The sequence below is a fragment of the Lissotriton helveticus genome (assembly GCF_964261635.1).
Source record: "Lissotriton helveticus chromosome 1_1 unlocalized genomic scaffold, aLisHel1.1 SUPER_1_unloc_1, whole genome shotgun sequence".
Lineage (NCBI taxonomy): Eukaryota > Metazoa > Chordata > Amphibia > Caudata > Salamandridae > Lissotriton > Lissotriton helveticus.
Window position 1 is genome coordinate 3,177,181 of NW_027611648.1, and position 19,479 is coordinate 3,196,659.

Here is a 19,479-nt window from a genome sequence, read left to right on the forward strand (position 1 = left end):
CCAAACATAGAAAGGATAAAAGGAACTGATGTTCTGCGACTGATGATCCACAATAGTACTGTGCATGTTCTAACACCCTCAGTTACTGCCTTTACACCAGTGCAAAAAGGTACTTATCAGTTTAATCATTAAATATCAGACCAAAACTTCATTACTGCAGTGCTAAGAACCTATACAAATAGATTGGAGAAAAACGTCAGTCACAAAATAATTTACTGCCGGAGAGGCTATTACCTAAAGACTATTATCTACTAGAACAATTTCAACAGGTGTTACAGGGCTGCTTCCAGACATATTTTGCTCAATTCAAGTGTTAAGAAGATTACACGCAATTTCTTTTAGAGATAAATGCTGAACAATATCTAAACAAGCCCGACTCTAAAATCAGGTTCACTCTTACCGTGGCATAATAGTAGGAGAAAACTAAACATAGAGATATTAACCCTAGGAATACACCTTCTACAAACACGGACTGTTAGAACAAATTCAGTATTCAAACCCGCCTCAATCAAGGCAAAATAACTGAAATTGGGGAAAAAAGTTACTTGTGCCAAAAAAGATACAGCTATAAATCTTATCTCACAGAATTTGACAGAATGCACACTGGGGGAAACCACTCCCAGTGCAATGTATGCCAAAAAAGTTTCAGGCTTAAATCTTATCTCACTGAGCATATGAGAATCCACACTGGGGGAAATCACTCTCCGTGCAAAGTATGCCATAAAAGTTTCAGGCGTAAATCTTATCTCACTGAGCATATGAGAATCCACACAGGGGAAAAACCTTATCAGTGCTCTGAATGCCAGAAAACGTTTAGTATCAAAGCGAGTCTATATCGACATACATTAACCCACTCTGTGGAAAAACTTTACCAGTGCGCTGAATGCCAAAAAAGTTTCAGCCGTAAATCTTATCTCACTATTCATATGAGAATCCACACTGGGGAAAAACCTTATCAGTGCTCTGAATGCCAGAAAAGGTTTTGGAACAAACCAAGTCTTTCTCGACATGTAATAACCCACTCTGGCAAAAAACCTTACCAGTGCTCTGAATGCCAGAAATGTTTCAGTCAAAAAAACATTCTCACTCAGCATAGAAGAGCCCACACTGGGGATAAACCTTACCAGTGCTCTGAATGCCAGAAATCTTTCATTTACAAACACAATCTCACTCTGCATAGAAGAATCCACTCTGGGGAAAACCCTTATCAGTGCTCTGAATGCCCAAAACATTTCAATTGTAAATCACTTCTAACTGAACATTTGAGATTCCACACTGGCGAAAAACCTTATCAGTGCTCTGAATGCCACAAATGTTTCAGTACAAAAAGGATTCTCACACATCATATAAAGATCCACACTGGGGAAAACCGTTATCAGTGCACTGAATGCCACAAATGTTTCAGTGAAAAAAGGAGTCTCACACATCATATAAAGATCCACACTGGGGAAAACCGTTATCAGTGCACTGAATGCCACAAATGTTTCAGTGAAAAAAGGAGTCTCACACATCATATGAAGATCCACACTGGGGAAAACCGTTATCAGTGCTCTGAATGCCAGAAATGTTTCCGAGACAAAAGAAGTCTTTCTCAACATACAATAACCCACACTGGGGAAAAACCTTATCAGTGCTCTGAATGCCCAAAAGAGTTCAAACTTAAATCAGTTCTAACTGCACATGTCAGATTCCACACTAGGGTAAAACGTTATCAGTGCTCTGAATGCGACAAATGTTTCAGTCAAAAAAACAGTCTCATTCATCATATAAGAACCCACACTGGGGAAAAACCTTATCAGTGCTCTGAATGCCACAAATGTTTCAGTCTAAAATACAGTCTCATTCATCATATAAGAACCCACACTGGGGAAAAACCTTATCAGTGCTCTGAATGCCAGAAATGTTTCAGTGACAAAAGCCGTCTCATTCAGCATATAAGAACCCACACTGGGGAAAAACCTTATCAGTGTTCTGAATGCCACAAATGTTACAGTAAAAGAAATAGACTCACTCAGCATATAAGAACCCACACTGGGGAAAAACCTTATCAGTGCTCTGAATGCCAGAAAAGTTTCAGAGGTAGAGATGGTTACAAGCGCCATAAGAAAATACACCATCAAAATTATTCAGTGCTGTCTCCGGTTCGTACAGCTTAAAGTCCTCCACCGGATTTATGTGACTGGTCCTCGCCTGATTCGTATGGGATACTCTTTGGATGGGTTGTGTAAGCTTGGATGCGTCCTAACGGGCACTTTCCTCCATATACTCTGGGAGTGCCCGGCAGTTGTGCGGTTCTGGAGTCGAGTGCATGCTGTGATGAAGGAGGTCACGGGTGTTGCGTTGTTGCCTGAAGCTAGGCGTTGTTTGTTGAATGTTTGGGAGCCGACTGATTATGATGTGGCGCAGACTCAGTGGGTGACCCTCGGGAATATGATTGCCAAGAGAGATATTGCACAGTTGTGGGGATCTCAGAGACCGCCCACGATCCTGGCATGGAAGGTAAATATGGACTGGTGCATGTTTAGAGAGAAGACAGTATATGTGGCGTGCGGCAGACCCAAAAAATGGGGGAAAGTCTGGGGCCAGTGGAACTCCTATCGTGGTGAAATATGTACACCTCCCTTCACAGACGTCTCGGATACTCCACCTTCCCCCTGAACCATCATTCCTACTAATGTTTCAGCTATAATGTTTCCTGGCTTGCAATTCCCCTTGCTTCCCCGCCATCCCGTATTGTCGATTGTATCAAACTGATACGCATTTCCTTCCTCACAGGACGCTTCACCATTTGTAATGATTTTATTGCCTTGTTTAATTTTTGTTCATGTTCAATTTCTGTTGTGAATGCCAGAAATTCCTATTTAATTGGCACAGCCTCACTAACCATAAGCGGCTCCATACTGAACAAAAATCTCATGAGTGTTCTGAATGCCAGAACAGCTGCAGAGAAAAACGCTATCTCACCATGAGAAACTCCACACTGGAGAAAATCCTTATGCCATAAAAGCTTGAATCTGAAAGACAGTGTTATGCTTCATGAGAGATCCCACTCTGGGGAAAAACCTTATGAGTGCTCGAAATGCAAGCAAAGTTTTGGTTACAAATTACTTCTCACATGACATGAGCGAACTCACACGGGGGGAAAAAAGCCTTATGTGTGTTCTGAATGTCAGATAAGGTTTAGTCTCGAATACTATGTTACTTCACATGAGAGAATTTACACTGGACTAAAGCCTTATACAGTAGGGGAAAGCCAGAAACGTTTTACTCAGGAAGGAGATCTCACTAAAGGAGATCTCAGTGTAGCTATGTAGTGTTTTGAGGGTAGGTTGCAGTGTTGGGGGAGTAGCTTTAGGGCAAGCAGAAAGGGCCAGTGGTTTGTGGGAACAGATGATGGCAGTGTTTTGGGGAAAGGGGCTGTGGTTTTCAAGGCTATTGTGGTGGGGTTGGTGGCAGCGCTGTGGGGTGGGGTAGGGTGACATGGAAAAGGACTAGGCTAGTCTAAGTCCTTTTTATGTTTCGGCCTAGCGTACACTGCACAGCAGTGTCACGCAGCCAGAGTCCTTTTCTCGGGGGTTTTGAAAATGGACCTGGAAATTCAAATTAGCTCCTGTGTGTTATTTCCTAGGTTCATTTTCATTGGCCTTTGTGTGCGTGTATTTTTAAAACAGAACACGCAATAGGCCATGGGCGGTCACGTAGCTCCGCCCATGGCCTATTGGTGTCTGTTACGCTCACCAAAGGCCATATATCTTCAATTATCACTGCCAAACACAGCCGAGATAATTGAAGACATATGCTTCGCTTTTTTTTTTTTACAATAGCGATCGGGAAAGCAATCGCTTTCACTGCTGCTTGTTTAAGATGTCTGTGATGTGGACAGTGTGTGGAGGGTCCGTGCAGAAGCACGGACATCCAGTGACCTGGTTCTGCGCTGCAGTGCAGGGAGTGCAGTTGCTCTGATCTAAAGCGGGCTGTCAGAGCTCTCGGGGGTCCCAGCCGGGTTAAACAAACAGTTCTGTCTTGATGGCAGCTGCTGGCAGCCAAGATGGTGGCTTTTACTGCCTGTCTGTGTTTATTAAGCTGCTGTGAGTGTACGAGGTTTGATGGGTTCAGATAGCTGCTGCGCTGGAGGGAGGCGGAGGCCCGGCTTGGGCTGACTCATGGGTTGCTTCTCCACTCTGGCCGTGCTGGGTGGCAGCTTCTGTCCGTCGCTCAAAGTGAGAGATTCTCTCGTGCGTTATAGGACTTAAAAATGCGTTTTAGATTTTACATCATGCTAGTACAGTGTCACTGCAGAGGATGTCACGCGCCTGATGTGCAATTGGAATATATACTCTGGGATGAAACCGAAATAGCAAAAACACTGCAGGGTCCGCACCACCCGACTAGATTTGAACCCGTGGGTTTTGGAAGATAGCTCCTCCCACTGCAGAGATAAAACTATTGTACCTGTTCCTGGTTTGCTAGGGTCCAGGCTCTTTTCGGTTCCGACTGCTGGCTGCTTTTTTGCTTGGGCATACTCCCTACCAGAGTGCTCCTGGCCAAGTTTGCTGCTAGCTGCCGCCGTAGGGCTGATTTCTGTGAATGTGAGTTCGAAGGGCGGGGGACAGTAACCCACATTATGCTGACTCTTCCCTGCCCCAGGCATACGCCCATTGTCCCGTATATTGTCATGTAATCAGCGGAAGTGTTGCCTTTTGTATTTGAAAGCTTTTGTAGGTGGCTGAACCTGTATTCTGAATTATGGAACCTGTTAACATCAAATGAACGGAAGGGCTGCTATTTGATTTTAAATATCCTTTTTATGGTTACAGATGTATTATTGTATTTAGTAGTGTATACATTAGTTTATTCTACCAAGGCATATATATGCTAATAATGAGAGACTTGTCAATTCTGGCTGTAACAAAATAGTCCGGATCCAACTGCGCTGGGTGGGTTGGGGGGAGGAGTGATGGGAATCTTGTCTTCGGTGTAGCAGGTGCAGGTTTTGTGGGTCCCACCATGATTTGCTAATCTATTGCTCACCTTTAGGGGTCTGTCAGCATTCCTCGGTCCCTGAAACCAGACCAGGGCATCAGTTTATTTACATTTTTGTAAACAAACCCGTGCCGATTCAAAATATCTTTTCATCATCCAGTGTGGTGTGGACTGTCATAGAACATGAAACTTGCCTACTGGCCTGTCATTTTTTGAAACATTCTGTGAAAATGTTACTAAGCGTGTACTTCGGAAATTCCTCCCCCCGGTATTGTATGGGTTTGTGGCACACAACAATTTGCTATGTTGAGAAAGGAACCCATATCCTTGTGCCCTGCCTTCTTTAATTCAGTACCCTTTAAAAACTCTTTAAGTTATAACGAAGCTGAAAATAACACTCTTCAGGTTTGTTGATTCACAAAGCGTTTTAGTAGTTAATTATTTTTTATCTTCGACTTTGGAATCAGAGCACCACGTGGTTGTGAATGTGGCATCTGTGTTTCATAAAATATATCTATTTGTGTGACATGTTATTTTCAGCACTCTTCACAGGAGACGCCAATTTTTCAATATACATATATATATATATATTTAAAAAAACCATCCATTTACACACTTATTTAACCATTTATTCTTCCATCGTCCTTTACAAATACATATATAAAACATATTTATTTTTCAGAAAGACACACATTCACTGGATGGTGTCATCAGTGATGTCATGAGTGATGTCACTGACCATGTCATGAGTGATGTAATATGTGACGTAATCAGCAGTGCATTGCAGGCGCGCACATTATAGTGAGTCCAACTAACTATAACGTGGGAATTTCAATGGTTTTATGTCAGTAAAATTTCCAGGTAACTATAACTGGTGTGAAACCTATGGTTTTTTCAGTGAATTTAATAGGTTTTTTAAATGCTAATTCCTAACTATAACTGGTGTGAAACCTATGGTTTTTTCAGTGAATTTCTTAGGTTTTTTAAATGCTAATTCCTAACTATAACTGGTGTGAAGCCTATGGTTTTTTCAGTGATTTCAAAGGTTTTTTAAATGCTAATTCCTAACTATAAGTCTCACTTTATAAGTAAGACTGTTAGCGCTCTAGTTGTTCTTTAGAACACTCTGGGACATTCTGTAATTGGGCTATAGTTGGGCTACATATGGCTGATATTTGGGCTACATTTGTTTTTTTTTGTCTCTGGTGGCCATCTTTGGGCTACATTGGGCTACATTTGGGCTCTAACATATATATAGCCCAATGTATCCCAATATATATTTTTTCAAAGTAAATTTTCGTAAAAACCACTGGAGCATATATCTTGAGACATAGCAAAGGCACATCGGGCTACCAGTCCCTACAATTTTGCCAAGTTTGGTGGAAATCCATTCAGCCGTTCGGGCTAAAAGTGAATTCGACCGCCCTATGGAAATTAACATGGAGAAAACACGTTTTGGGACCCCCCTTTTATCTCGGCCCCCGCTTGACGAATCCCCCCCACATTTTCAGGGAAGGAGCGGAGCGGGCCACCTACTTTGAGAAATTCGCGAAGATTCGTCCACCGGCGCCAGAGTTATTCCCAATAGAATGTTGCGGATTTCCTATGGAAAGTAGATCCTAACTATAACTAATGTATATAATAATAATAATAATAATAATAATAATAATAATAATATATATATAACACGTAAAAATATATTCTCTGTTTAGTTATTCTTTGCTATTGGGTTTTAATTGTCTGTGGATCACAGCAGTTCACTTCTCGATACAGATTAGCCGTTGTTTCCCTAAATTGAAAATACCAGAATGTGTGCTGTATGAATCACTGTAACCTAACATTATACAGGGCAGAGCTTCAATGACTGATGCTAGCCAAGTGATGCAATATTGTTTAAGCTGTTGGAGTCAGAGAGGGCAATGCAGTCAAATCATAGCTAGGAATAGCCTCCCTGTGCCTTATTATGTGACTTTCGCAGTGCCATCTTTTTGCTCTTCATTGTTTTGCTCAACATGTTTCTGATCTTAGCATAACAGCATTTGAAACGTAACCCAACTAAAGATGGCGGTCTGGAGAGCATGGGAGAAACCAATATTCCGCTTTAATTTTTGTGTACACAGTGTAAGATAACAGCCCAGAGACGCTGTCTAGTGATTTATTGGTTTTGTCCAGACCCTCGGGCAGGAAAGAACAGGTGTCCTCCAAAGTGTCAGTGGTGCTGTACGCGGTAGGGATTGAGTAGTGCTGTAGGCATTGCGGGTTGAGTGGTTATGTAGGCGTTGCGGGTTGAGTGGTGCTGTACGTGGTGGGGATTGAGTGGTGCTGTAGGCTTTGCGGGTTGAGTGGTGCTATACGCGGTGGGGATTGAGTGGTGCTGTACACGGTGGGAATTGAGTGGTGCTGTAGGCGTTGCGGGTTGAGTGGTGATGTAGGCGTTGCGGGTTGAGTGGTGATGTAGGCGTTGCGGGTTGAGTGGTGCTGTACGGGGTGGGGATTGAGTGGTGATGTAGGCGTGGCAGGTTAAGTGGTGATGTAGGCGTTGTTTGTTGAGTGGTGCTGTACGCAGTGGGGATTGAGTGGCGCTGTAGGCGTTGCGGGTTGAGTGGTGATGTGGGCGTTGCGTGTTGATTGGTGCTGTATGCGGTGGGGTTGAGCGGTGCTGTAGGTGTTGGAAGTTGAGCGGTGCTGAACGCGGTCGGGGTTGAGTGGTGATGTAGGCTTTGGGGGTTGAGTGGTGCTCTAGGCGGTGCACATTTTCACCGGGCACAAACACCACCACACGTCAGTGCACAGTTCCACCAGGCACACACCACCAGCCGTCCATGCACGCTTTCACCTGGCACACACACCACCAGCCGTCAATGCTTGCTTTCACCAGGCACAAATACCACCAGCCGTCAGTGCACGCTTTCACCGGGCACAAACATCACCACACGTCAGTGCACAGTTCCACCAGGCACACACCACCAGCCGTCCATGCACGCTTTCACCTGGCACACACACCACCAGCCGTCAATGCTTGCTTTCACCAGGCACACACGCCACCAGCCGTCAGTGCACGCTTCCACCAGGCACACACAGCACCAGCCGGCAGTGCACACTTCCACCAGGCACACACACCACCAGCAATCAGTGCACAATTTCTACAGGCACACCCACCACCAGCCATCCGTGCACACATCATTTGTTAACACATCCACAATTAACTATTGTAGCAATCGCAGTATGGCACACTTTACTTTTAAACATATTCATCTAAAGCGCAGCATGCCACCATTGCTACAAAAATAAATACACATTTTTTTGGCCTACAATTTATAGACTTTTGTTGCAATTGGTGTTGCAATATTTTGCAATGCCAATAGCTCAAACTTAATGCGAGACCTATTGCATTGCACTGGGTGAACTCCCTCCTGCCTTTAGGAATGTAACTACTTGATAATCGGATATCCACACCTGGGTGGACTTTTTGACTAACCTGCTTATACAAATTGCACTTCATCAAAATTGTGGACACAGATGCCATACTGAAATGGTTTGTACGCAAGGAACCAATTTCACGCCACACAATTCCACAACTAACAATTCCAATCCAACCCACATAATTCCACTACACACCACATGCATACACTCTATAACACATGGCTAAAAGACATTGCCATTTACAATGCCATTTGCTCTAACTCAAATAAATCCGAGACCTATTGCATTTTCAATGCTTGTTGTTCTTGTGTAGAGTCTTGGAGAGTAGATTCTGCTGGTTCTGAGGTACCAGGTTTTTAGGAACCCGGTGGTGCCAGGGGGAACACCCAGAGACCTCTTGAGTTCTTCCTGTTCTGGACCACAGAAACACAGAGTCTTCTAGGTGATGTCAAAGATCGAGTTTTATTGGCTGCAACCAAGTAACAAGGGTCCTAGAAGTACAACAACACGGGCTGTAGGTTCTCAGGAGACTGCTCGTTTTTACAGAGCCAGCCTTCTCCTTTTATAAACAATATTACACTTCAGGCAAGAATTCCTAGTTTTACGGTTTGGTCATATACATATTTTTACAACAAAGAAAAGGCAAAGTCACTACGGCAAGTCTATATTTTTGGTTGTCCAGTTTGTGATAGATTACCCAGCAAGGCCCAGAACTCCCATCAGATATCGATGAAACCCCAATAAAATCGGGCACCTCCTTCTCGTAAAACTAGCCATAAAGAAGAAACAGGGACAGGTGTGTGTATGATAAAAGCATGGTTTGAATGTGCTGAATGGTTTATGACATGTTGCGCCTTGATGTTAATCTTGCTCGGCCATTTGGGATGAGAACTGCCCGAACAGGTTTGGCTGGAGGCAGGGGAGTCAGCTCACCCAGGTCACAGAGGAGTCAGAAAAGGTGTACGTGTCCTTTCAGACTGAGTTAGGCCTTGGTCAATTGACTATGTAAGGGCAATCACAAAATGGATGCCGCTTTCAAGATGGGACCCAAGGGTTCAAGACGAGAACTACGATTTAAGGGTGATCTCGTCACTTAATCTCGACGCAAATGCACAAGTGTAATGCCCTGATCATTACCGGTCTGTCGATACCAAATTCGTCATGGTATGATGATATTTTGTGACACGAGTGTGGAGCCTTGGTACCATATAATGGCAGGGTCCAGAATTTTCAGTTCCACAGTTCTAGAGCTCTTGGGCTGTCTGGTATCTAGAAAATACTCTTGCTGCTTTAAGGCTCCGGTCGGTCTGGGGTTCAGTACACTTCTGGGAAACGCATAACCTTGTGGGCTGGATCCATATTTTTGAACTCCCACTTGAAAAGGGTGTAAGTAACGTGTGCCCATCTCCCTTTCACAATTTTCTTCATGCCTGTCCTATCTATCCTAGACAATTATTGCAAGTGTAAAAACGAGCCCCCTTTCACAGGACTGGCCCAACGGAAACTCTTTGTTTTGTAGCATATTTCTTTTTTTTTGTTGCATTTTTCAAAATATTTGATTTTGGGTATATTAAGTGTTTACAACAGGGATCTTCAACCTTTTCTGTAGTGAGAGCTACTTCTGATCAGTGAAAATCTTGAGCTACTCAAGGCTAATCATCTCGCGCATTGTTATCAGACAGTTTGTCAAGTTGGGCCTTTTAGATTGAGGTCTAATGATCTGTCTGCAACCTTCCGCGCCATGGTACTCCTATGATCTCAAGAAATGTAAAAGAAAATGTAGGCACCAATAACAATTTTGGAGGAAGAATTACAGCCTATTGTTCAAACACAGTTAAATCACTTTCATCATTTGCTTATAAACATTTAGCAACTCCCAGCCAAAAAGCTGTGATGAACTAACCAAATTCTTTTTTTCCAAAGTAAATAAAATATTCCTGAATTTTAAGATAACACCAGATAATCTTTAGGGACAGATACAGTGGAGTAACGTATGGTGAATAAACTAACTTACCATTTCCTGGTAATGAGTACATTCACCGCACTTTCTGAAGACAAAGTCTCTAATCTTAACAACACTATGAAATTTGGAGCCCTGCAGATTCTTGCCCTCCATTCAGTTTCAGCTACCATTTCTGCTCATCTCACTTTGTTATTACAATGGTGCTCAAGTCCGTCTTTTTTCCAGAAGCTTGGAAAAAGGCATCGATTTTGCCACTTCTAAAGACTCTTTCCCTCGATCCCTCAGATGTAAAGAACTACTGATCCAAATTGGTCTTTCCACTTCCTTATGAAATTAAAGAAAAGGCCATGAATCAGGAGATCACCACCTTTTTTGAAAATACTGACTGTCTGGATCCTACTCAACAGTAGAGTGTAGATCCTACTACTGTACAGAGTCAACCTTAGCGGCAGTAACTGAAGAGAACAGATCCATTGTGGATAGAGGAGATTAATACAGCCTTGATCCTATTGGATCTTTCGGACACATTTGATACGGTTAACCATTTCTCTTTGGTAAGCCGTTTAGAAAGTGTAAGCATTAACGGTACTGCTCTCAAACTGACCAGGTTCTTTTTGTCAAACAGAGAGCAATTGGTATCTTTGGAAGATTTGACCTCTGCTCCATTTTCACTTCATTGTGGGGTTTCGGGGATATTCAATAAGGCTGACTTTGCCTAATGCATACATAACTCAATTTATTTAACTAGTTCGATCCTGTTGGTTCTCTACATTCTTTTATGCCAGTGATACCCAAATAGTGGTATTGGTTACTGTAGAACCTGAAAAAGTGGCAAAAGATTTTAGAACGAGTATGACTAGCATCGCTAATTGGATGCTATTTGGTAAGGATTCCTCCTTCTGGATCACCTTTTGGTGGCCACACAGTCTCGAGCCCCTTCCACTCCCAGTCCAGAAGGCTAGAAATTTGGGTAGTCGTCTTGACTCAAACCTCACTTTTATTGACCACTACAATCAGGTAACCTCTTCCTGTTTCCTTATGTTAAAACATTCAATGAAAATCTTGCCCTTCCTTCCCATGAAGCTTAGGAAAAGTGTTATCCTGGCTCTTGTCGTATCTAAAATGGATTATTTTATTGATCTTTATATGGGCTCAATAGGTTGCAAACAGTCCAAAATGTGGCAGCAAGAGTGATGAAGAACCTCCCCAAATTCTGCTCAGCCTTTGAAGCCATTTAAGACCTCCATCGGCTGCCCATTAGGACAGGATTTAAATTCAAAGCCTTATGCTGTGCCCACAAGGCACTGCATCAGGTTGGCCCTCGCTTCCTACAAGATGCTCAAATGACATGCCCCTTCTCGTACTCTATGGTCCAGCAATACTAGGTATGTGTACCCAGAATAAAAAGTGTCCATTGGGGAGGGAGACGTTCCTCCTACTCTACCTCCAGATGGTAGAACCCTATCCAATCATTTGAGGTCAGCCTAAACTATTGAAGTTCAGGAAGGACCTTAAGACTTTTCTTTTAAGCCCATAGTTTAATGTTCGAATCTAACTGCTAGGCAAATGTTAAGGTATTTTATATCCCGTACTGTCAGGTTTCAAATGACGCTAGTGCCAAGATGCCTTTTTTGGTAATCGTGCGTGTGATAAAAAAAAAATAACATTTACATTATCAGACTCTGCTAGCTGCAGCCTGATGATAATAATATAAAATAAACACAGCCTTCCCTTTACTTTAAAAGGAAAATATGACCTTGTTCTTATTTAAAAATGAACTCAAAGCTGTGAGATAATCCAGTGGTGTCTGGGAGCTACTGGTAGCCCGCGATCGACTGCTTGAAGACACCTGCTGCACATTTTATAAAATTCAACCAAAAGCCATTCCAAATATTTAAGACTTATTTTCTTACCATGCTCCACTTGATATAATTATTTTACTGGGCGGAGAGTCACCATGATCCGCCTGCCACTGTGAGATGAGGCACATTTCCCCACGTCAGCGGATTAACACTTTCTACAGTATATTGTTATTGTAGTGAATCTTGTTGTCTGAAAATTATTTTATTTTTCACCTATACTAAGAATAAGAGACATTGACTATACAGTATATGGTTGTGTCCCGTTCGGACAGGTTTGTATGTCCTGGACTGAATAGCTTTTAAATGTAACGCTAGCACAGTTGTTCAAATGTCTGACCTAGATTTTTTCAAACCATTCTTATATTTCCTATGTATGTATTCGTTTAGGTACCACCAGTGAATTCACCACTCTATGAAGATTAATATGATGGTTTTGTATATTAACCACTTGGATGCTAAGGTACATCCACCTCTTCCCATTGACTTTCCATTGAAATCAATGGAAACTCCATGACGAGTTACCCTTGTCATTAGCACTGAAGGGGTTAAAACCCTTCTTTATACGTATATTGGTTCGAACACCATTTTTAGGTCTTGCTTGAGCCAGCCCGGATGCGCTGCTCTGCGAGGCTTTTAGTAAGGGCTTTAAACTCTGAACACACGCTTGTGTTTGTGCTTGTGCTTGTTTATCCTTGCTGTCTCTCTTTATCACCTTCTCCTTTTCTGCCTTTCCCTCTCTTGGTTTGGGACCTTTTCAATGGTTAACAAAAATCTGTAAAACCTGCTGACCGATCTTTGTTCTTTTAATAAGGCGTTTTGTTTTATCACCATGTGCCTGGAAGCTATGGCAGATTGGAGTACGACAAACCCATGAAAAATGGACCTCGTCTGACGGTTTCTGAGCAGTAACCAAGAAGAAATGAATTGCGTGATAGCTTGGAGAGATAAACTGACCCGTCAGAGATCCCACGGCAGATCTGTGGAGACTCAAATTCACGAGCTCCTTCCTGCAAGGAGTTATGGGCACCAAATCATGCACACTCCGGAGCACGCCATGCCCTCTGACCTTTTGCAGGCGACATATTTAATTTTAAATCCCTCCTTGCACAAAAAAAATTCAGAATGCCTAAGAATCCATTCTTTTGAGGTCCGGAGCGTGGGATCTGTTTTCTATATCTATGCGTTGTAATACCAAATAATGAAAGCGCCTAGATTTTTGCACCATATAAGTCAAGATAGTTTAAGAGAAAGCTGTGTGCCCCCTAAATCTGTTCCCTGCGGCGGGTGCATCATTCCAGGAATCTGACCCAGAGCTGGAGGCTCCCGCCGCATTTCTTTGCTTTGGTAGCCTGGTTCCTCGAATTGTTGCCTTCTGAAACTTTTAACCACGGTTTGTCCAAAATGCCTTCTGTATTGATACAGTGCCTATTTATTCCTTTACATTTACTTTCCAGTTGGCCCAGTAACATGTTCTTTTTGGGGGGAGGTATGTTTTTGATAATTCAGATGTAACTCCTGTAGAGGCGCACATTTCCACAAAGGATATCGCATTCACAGTGTATCCTTCCTGCTACATGGGAGATGGGTTTGGCCCGGAGTGTAAAAATCAGCCAATTTTCTTTTGGATATTTAGAAAGCTTTTTTCCTATCTTTGTGCTTGCGGACATGAATTGTACTAAAAATACAAGCCTTGACTGAGCCAATAGACTCTTCAATAGATATTGTATGCTGTGTTTTTCTCTGGCAGGCGCACAACATATAGACTGTTCACACACTTTCTGTTGTATGCTACTTTCTGGGCAGATCAACTCTAAGCCACTCTCTACTTCTATCCTCGTGTTAGTGCAACCCGATGTAAACAGAAATTGTAATGTATTGGCAATTATATAACGCTTGCTACCCCTGACTAACATTGAGGCACTTTTTCGGCAAGTAGCACGCTACTCCAGGATCCAAAAATGTGACGAATTAGTATAAGGAAATATAAAATTAATTTGAGAGCTGGACATGTTGGTCTGTTAGTTGGGTTTAAAAAGATAGCGGAGGGATAGAAGAGGGCAGGGTTTGCATTTATATAGCGCCTGCTACCCCTGATGAAGTGTTGAAGCGCTTTTCGGCGAGTAGCAAGCTACTCCAGAATCCAAAAAGATGAATAGATAGATCATTTATGGTGGGTAGGTTTTTTTATTATACACACACAACCGAACGAAAATTAATAAAATTCTGTTGTAAAGTGGTATCCAAGAGGCAAGTATAGTCTCTGATAATAATGTATACAATACTGATACGTTTTAAGTTGGCTTGCTAGCAAGACTGATGCCCTGTAATGTTGATGCAAAGTCATCTGTGCTGAAGTATCTTAGACTCTTGTTGAATTGTACCATCCACCTTGTAGGTACTGCTATTTGTATCAGGTCCACGTTGTAGGCAGACACAAACGCCTAAATTGTGCACTATTTATATTAAGCATAATGTAGGTGACCAGATGACAGTAAGCACTGTACAAGCTGTATTAGGTGCTCAGAAGTAGAGTGACATAGAGAGCAATAAACACTCCACTAACTCTGTCACTCGCGTAGTACAGACGAACACCAAAGGCCCTCGTACATAATGAGGCATCAGGGTGCACCCAGCCATCCGTATAATTATCACTAATTAGGAAAATTACAACAAGTGGTCCTGTGATGCTTGCTGGAATGGGAAGTGTTTGATTAGAAGGTGGATTGAATTAAAGTTTAGGTGATCTCCAAAACGGCTTAAATCAATAAATTGAATTGAAATTCAAGTTTATCATTTGAATCCTATTGTTGGAAAAGATGTGATTTTGAACCCCATGAGGCGGTTCCTTTCCAGAAAGCATTCAGGTTGTAATCATGAGTCAAATAATGCTGAGGAGGTTAAAATATTCAAATTGAATTCAAATTACACATGATATGTTCATTGTTCAATATATTTCTCGTAGTATTTTAGTGTGCAGACATTATTGCTTAAGGAAAATAATTAGTATTTCCGGTTCTTTATGAACGTTTCTTTTGTTGAACTTTAATGATTGCCCGAAATTAAGAATTGTGCTCTACATAACTTTGCTATGTTACAGTATTTTGATTTTTATGTACAACTTTTGTCTCTTATGTGTATAGCAACTGATGTATTGTTTTGCTTTAACAATCAGCTTATGTGTATTAGGTTTTATTATTCAATAAAATGTTTCAAACACAACAAATGGTAGTTGATATGTATTTACAATTGCAGCATTTTTATTGTATGGGAACTTTCAAAGGGGCCAAAAATATGGTCTGCGGGATGACGGAGGACCACATTGGCATCAGCAGGGAGAGGTTTGGGCAGGTGATTGGGGGTATATGTAAGGTTGGAAGTAGGGGGAACAAAGCATGTACATTGTGTGGACTGTGACTCCTGGAGTTATTGTGAGGGATACCATGCTACCCTGTAAATGAATCCCCTAGTGATTATTATCAACAAACTTTATGCGGTTTTATAAAAGAAAATGATAAAAGTCACATATAAAATGATAAAACATCTTCCAAGTTACAGATTGACAAATATAATATGTCTAAGTTAATCAAAACACAAGATACAAATTCATGAATTACAGTACAGAAGTTCATCTCAGCATGACCTGAGTCGAACAGCGACCAGTAAAAAGTAAAGTGTATGCAAAACAGTGTCATTAGAGAGCCGTTGTGAAACGATAAGAGCTGGTCTCACCCGCCTAAAACCCGATTTTTGGGAATGGGAATAATTAATAACTTTCTAGGAACAGCATAAAAACTACAAAACATTATAAAGTGCATCATGTCCTGAGGAGACTCACTGATGCAGCTACAGGGCATGAGGCACGAGGCCTCTGTGGAAGCCGCGAGGGTGTGCCATGAGGTAATGGAAGAATCTGATCCGAAACCGCGTCAATAGAAAACGATCATGGATGCTTTTAAGCCCTAGAAGATACGGTTCCTTGGTTGGTACAGTTTTTGACACGATGCACTTACGCACACTAGGCTAACACAGCTCATTTCCCTCTCTTTCACAGCGGCTCATTCTTAAAAAACACTCTTTGACCAGAGAAAGGTCCCTCTTACATATGCACTCAGGGTTAGCGAATAGTTTCTACCTACCCTGGAGAGAACAACTCTTATATACTGGAGCCATCGGATGCTTGAGACATGGTCAAGAGAAAGGCATTCCCATAGGACGTCTTTGCGAAGTGTCTTGGCTAGCCCAAATATTAAGCCACAAAGCCAGGGGACGGAAAGTCAGTACATCTGAGAGGAAAGGCATCCCAAACTCTTCGCGCACAACATAAAATGGGGTGCTTTGTGGGACTGAAAGGGCCCATCGCAGGAAAGAGTTTTCAGCACTTTGCACTGCCCCTACCCCAATGTGGCCCAATATCTCACTCCCATAACTAACCTTTGAAATATAGTTAGCTTCATATATCTTCAAAAGAGGCCCTGTTGGCTTCCCTCCCACTCTGCTGGCAAAGTTAAAAACAGCTGCAAAATCTTTCTGGTCCATGAAGGCTAGGTATATGGGGCTGGAACGAGCCACAGTGTATTTGTTCAGAACCATGTACAGGTTTAAACACTGTTCCACAGTGGAACGACCTGATCGAAAGCCGTTTTGGATATCGGATAAAAAGTTGTTTTCATCAACCCAAGATACAAGTGTGTCAAGTACCATGCGACCCACCACCTTCACCACAGAGTCCAGAAGAGAAATGAGCCTATAACAATAGGTACTGTACCGATCTCCCTTTTTAAATACCGGGACTATAATTGATAAAGCCCAAGAATCTGAGCGGCCAACCTGGACTGCAGCATTGATAACAGCTGTGAGGACAGGCACCCAGGTTTCTATGTGGGCAATATAGAGATCTGGTGGGATTCCATCTGGCGCGGGGGGCTTGTTTTTAGAAAGACCCAGAATACCGCCTCTCACCTCTTTCATGGTGAAGTGAAAATAAGTTCTGACTTGCCTTCCACCCTTTCCTGCCCCTCAATTGAAGGGGTATCCGACTGGAAGATACCCTTGAAATGATGTATCCAATCGTCCTCTGTGATTTGGGCATCTAGTAAATTAGCATTATTTCCAGATAGAAATGGGCTGTTAAGAATGCCCCAGAACTTTGAACTATTACGCAGTGTACTGGCCTCCACTAAATCGATCCAGGCCTCCTCCTTCAGGGCAGACTTGTGAGTTGCTAGGGCAGCCTTATATGCTCTTCGTGGACCTGGTTGCTTACTGCCCCCACCCGGGGCCTGTAGTAACTATAACAGTAGACATGGATCCAAATGCACCCATGATGTCTGGAGCACTTGCCTCATCGTCGAGACAGGTGGCAAACTCGCTGCGACATAGAGTTGAAAGGGACTCGTGGAGTAGCTCTGGGACAATACACCCTCATGTTACGCTCCTTCCCGCTTCCACCGCTTTAAGGGGGACACCAGCCCCCCGCCCACCTTGGTGTGTCCGAGTGTTCGGGTCCAGTCTGTTAAGACACAAATCGGGTTGTGGTCACTACATTCACTCGCCTGCACAGAAAAATCGGTAACCAGATAGTAAAAGGGGGTAGATACAAAGGTGAAATCAATAAAGGTCTCACACCCTCTTCCAATAAAGGTGGGAGTAATGTCTGTTTTCCCCGGAGGCAGCTTATTCATTACAGATTTCAGATCAAATTCAAGCAAGATGGAGTTAAGCTCAATACCCTGGGGAGTATGTTCCATGTGTAAGCCTGCTTGCCGTGCACAGCCCATAGCTTCCACTCCTCCTTGCCTGATGTCTCCACACATATGAGTGTTAAAATCCCCTGTTAGAAAAATTTAGTGATAACTCTGACCTTTCAAGATGCTATCCTGAAGTACAGACCCCAGCAGAGTTATTTTGCCCTGTATACTGCACCAAAGTGAGGTTAAATGTTAAATGTTGTATACTTGTAAAGCGCACAGCTGCCCCAGCAAAGGGGCGTCCCGGCGCTGTATACCCCTGGGGAACCCATCCTGGCTTTCCCTGTGATATGGTCCCTCCTGGGCATCTCCAAGGTGAAGACAAGCATCCCCGGCGCTGATGGGGCCGTGAGTGGAGATTAAGCAAGCTATTGCCCAGAGTTGCTGAGTGGGATCCATGGTTAGAGTAGGCACCGAGGTGAGAATTATCGAGTCCGTTGACCTTGGCCCAAGACCCTGCCGTGTCGGGAATCGAACCCTGGTCCCGGGCCTACCTCTGCTCCCGGGTCTGCCGCCTCCAACCAGTGAGCCACACCACTCCACAGTGTGTATAGAGTCCAAGGGTCTCCAGAGGTAGGCAGAGGTTAAAGTTAGATAGAACCTTACTCTCTTAAGTGGTAGCTTGGTCGAGCAGTAAAACCGTATCAGAGGACAGTGTTAAGCATTTGATGTACACACTCAGTCAGCAAATTAATTCACACACTCAAGAACTGAACTCGAGGCCAATTGTTTTTGTATAAAAAAATATACTGTTGTGTTATTTCTAGAACCAAGCAAGCCTGGCACAGGTAAGCATAAAAATACTTTGCAGTAATAATTTACTTGTATGAACACAGTTCAAGTATGCAGTCGAAATTGTACTTTGTTTGATTTACAGGGGAGCAGTAGTATCTAACACTTAGCAAATACAGTACATTGAAATGAACAGGCTTTTTCAGTAAATTGCAGGTAAGTTACTTTTTACGTTACTTTTCTAACTCAGTGCTGGATACCTAGATTCAGAACTGGGACATTTCTTAGAAACAGGTAAGTAATTACGTAAGGTAACCGGGGCTGCAGCTGACTTAACTGCCCTCTGTTTTTAAAGCATAATTTGTTTTTCTTTCGTTGCGCCTACCGTTTTAGCAGACTGCTGCATTTTAAGGCTCCCCACTCATTCATATACCAGGCTCGAACCGGACTGGAATCGCTAACGCGGGGCTCGGCTTATTTCACCGACCCGCCTGAAGAGTAGCGTTCCAGTTCCTGGGTTCGCCTGGCAGCTCCTCCCCCAGCCTGTACATAAGCAGATCACCTGCCCAGCGCGGCCGTAAGGTAACCGGGGCTGCTGCTGACGTAACTACCCTCTGTTTTTAAAGCATAATTTTTTTTTCTTTCATTGCGCCTACCGTTTTAGCAGACTGCTGCATTTTAAGGCTCCCCGCTCATTCATATACCAGGCTCGAACCGGACTGGAATCGTTAACGCGGGGCTCGGCTTCTTTCACCGACCCGCCTGAAGA

General features: G+C 43.0%; 1 long non-coding RNA gene across 1 annotated transcript in view; it reads left to right on the forward strand.

Moving 5' to 3' along the window:
* Positions 1–15,336, forward strand: part of LOC144805408 (uncharacterized) — a 38,106-nt gene extending 22,770 nt beyond the window's left edge. The window contains exon 5 of the long non-coding RNA XR_013605511.1: positions 13,074–15,336. This is a non-coding gene — a long non-coding RNA (uncharacterized LOC144805408). The remainder of the gene's footprint in view (positions 1–13,073) is intronic.
* The last annotated feature ends 4,143 nt before the right edge of the window (positions 15,337–19,479 follow it).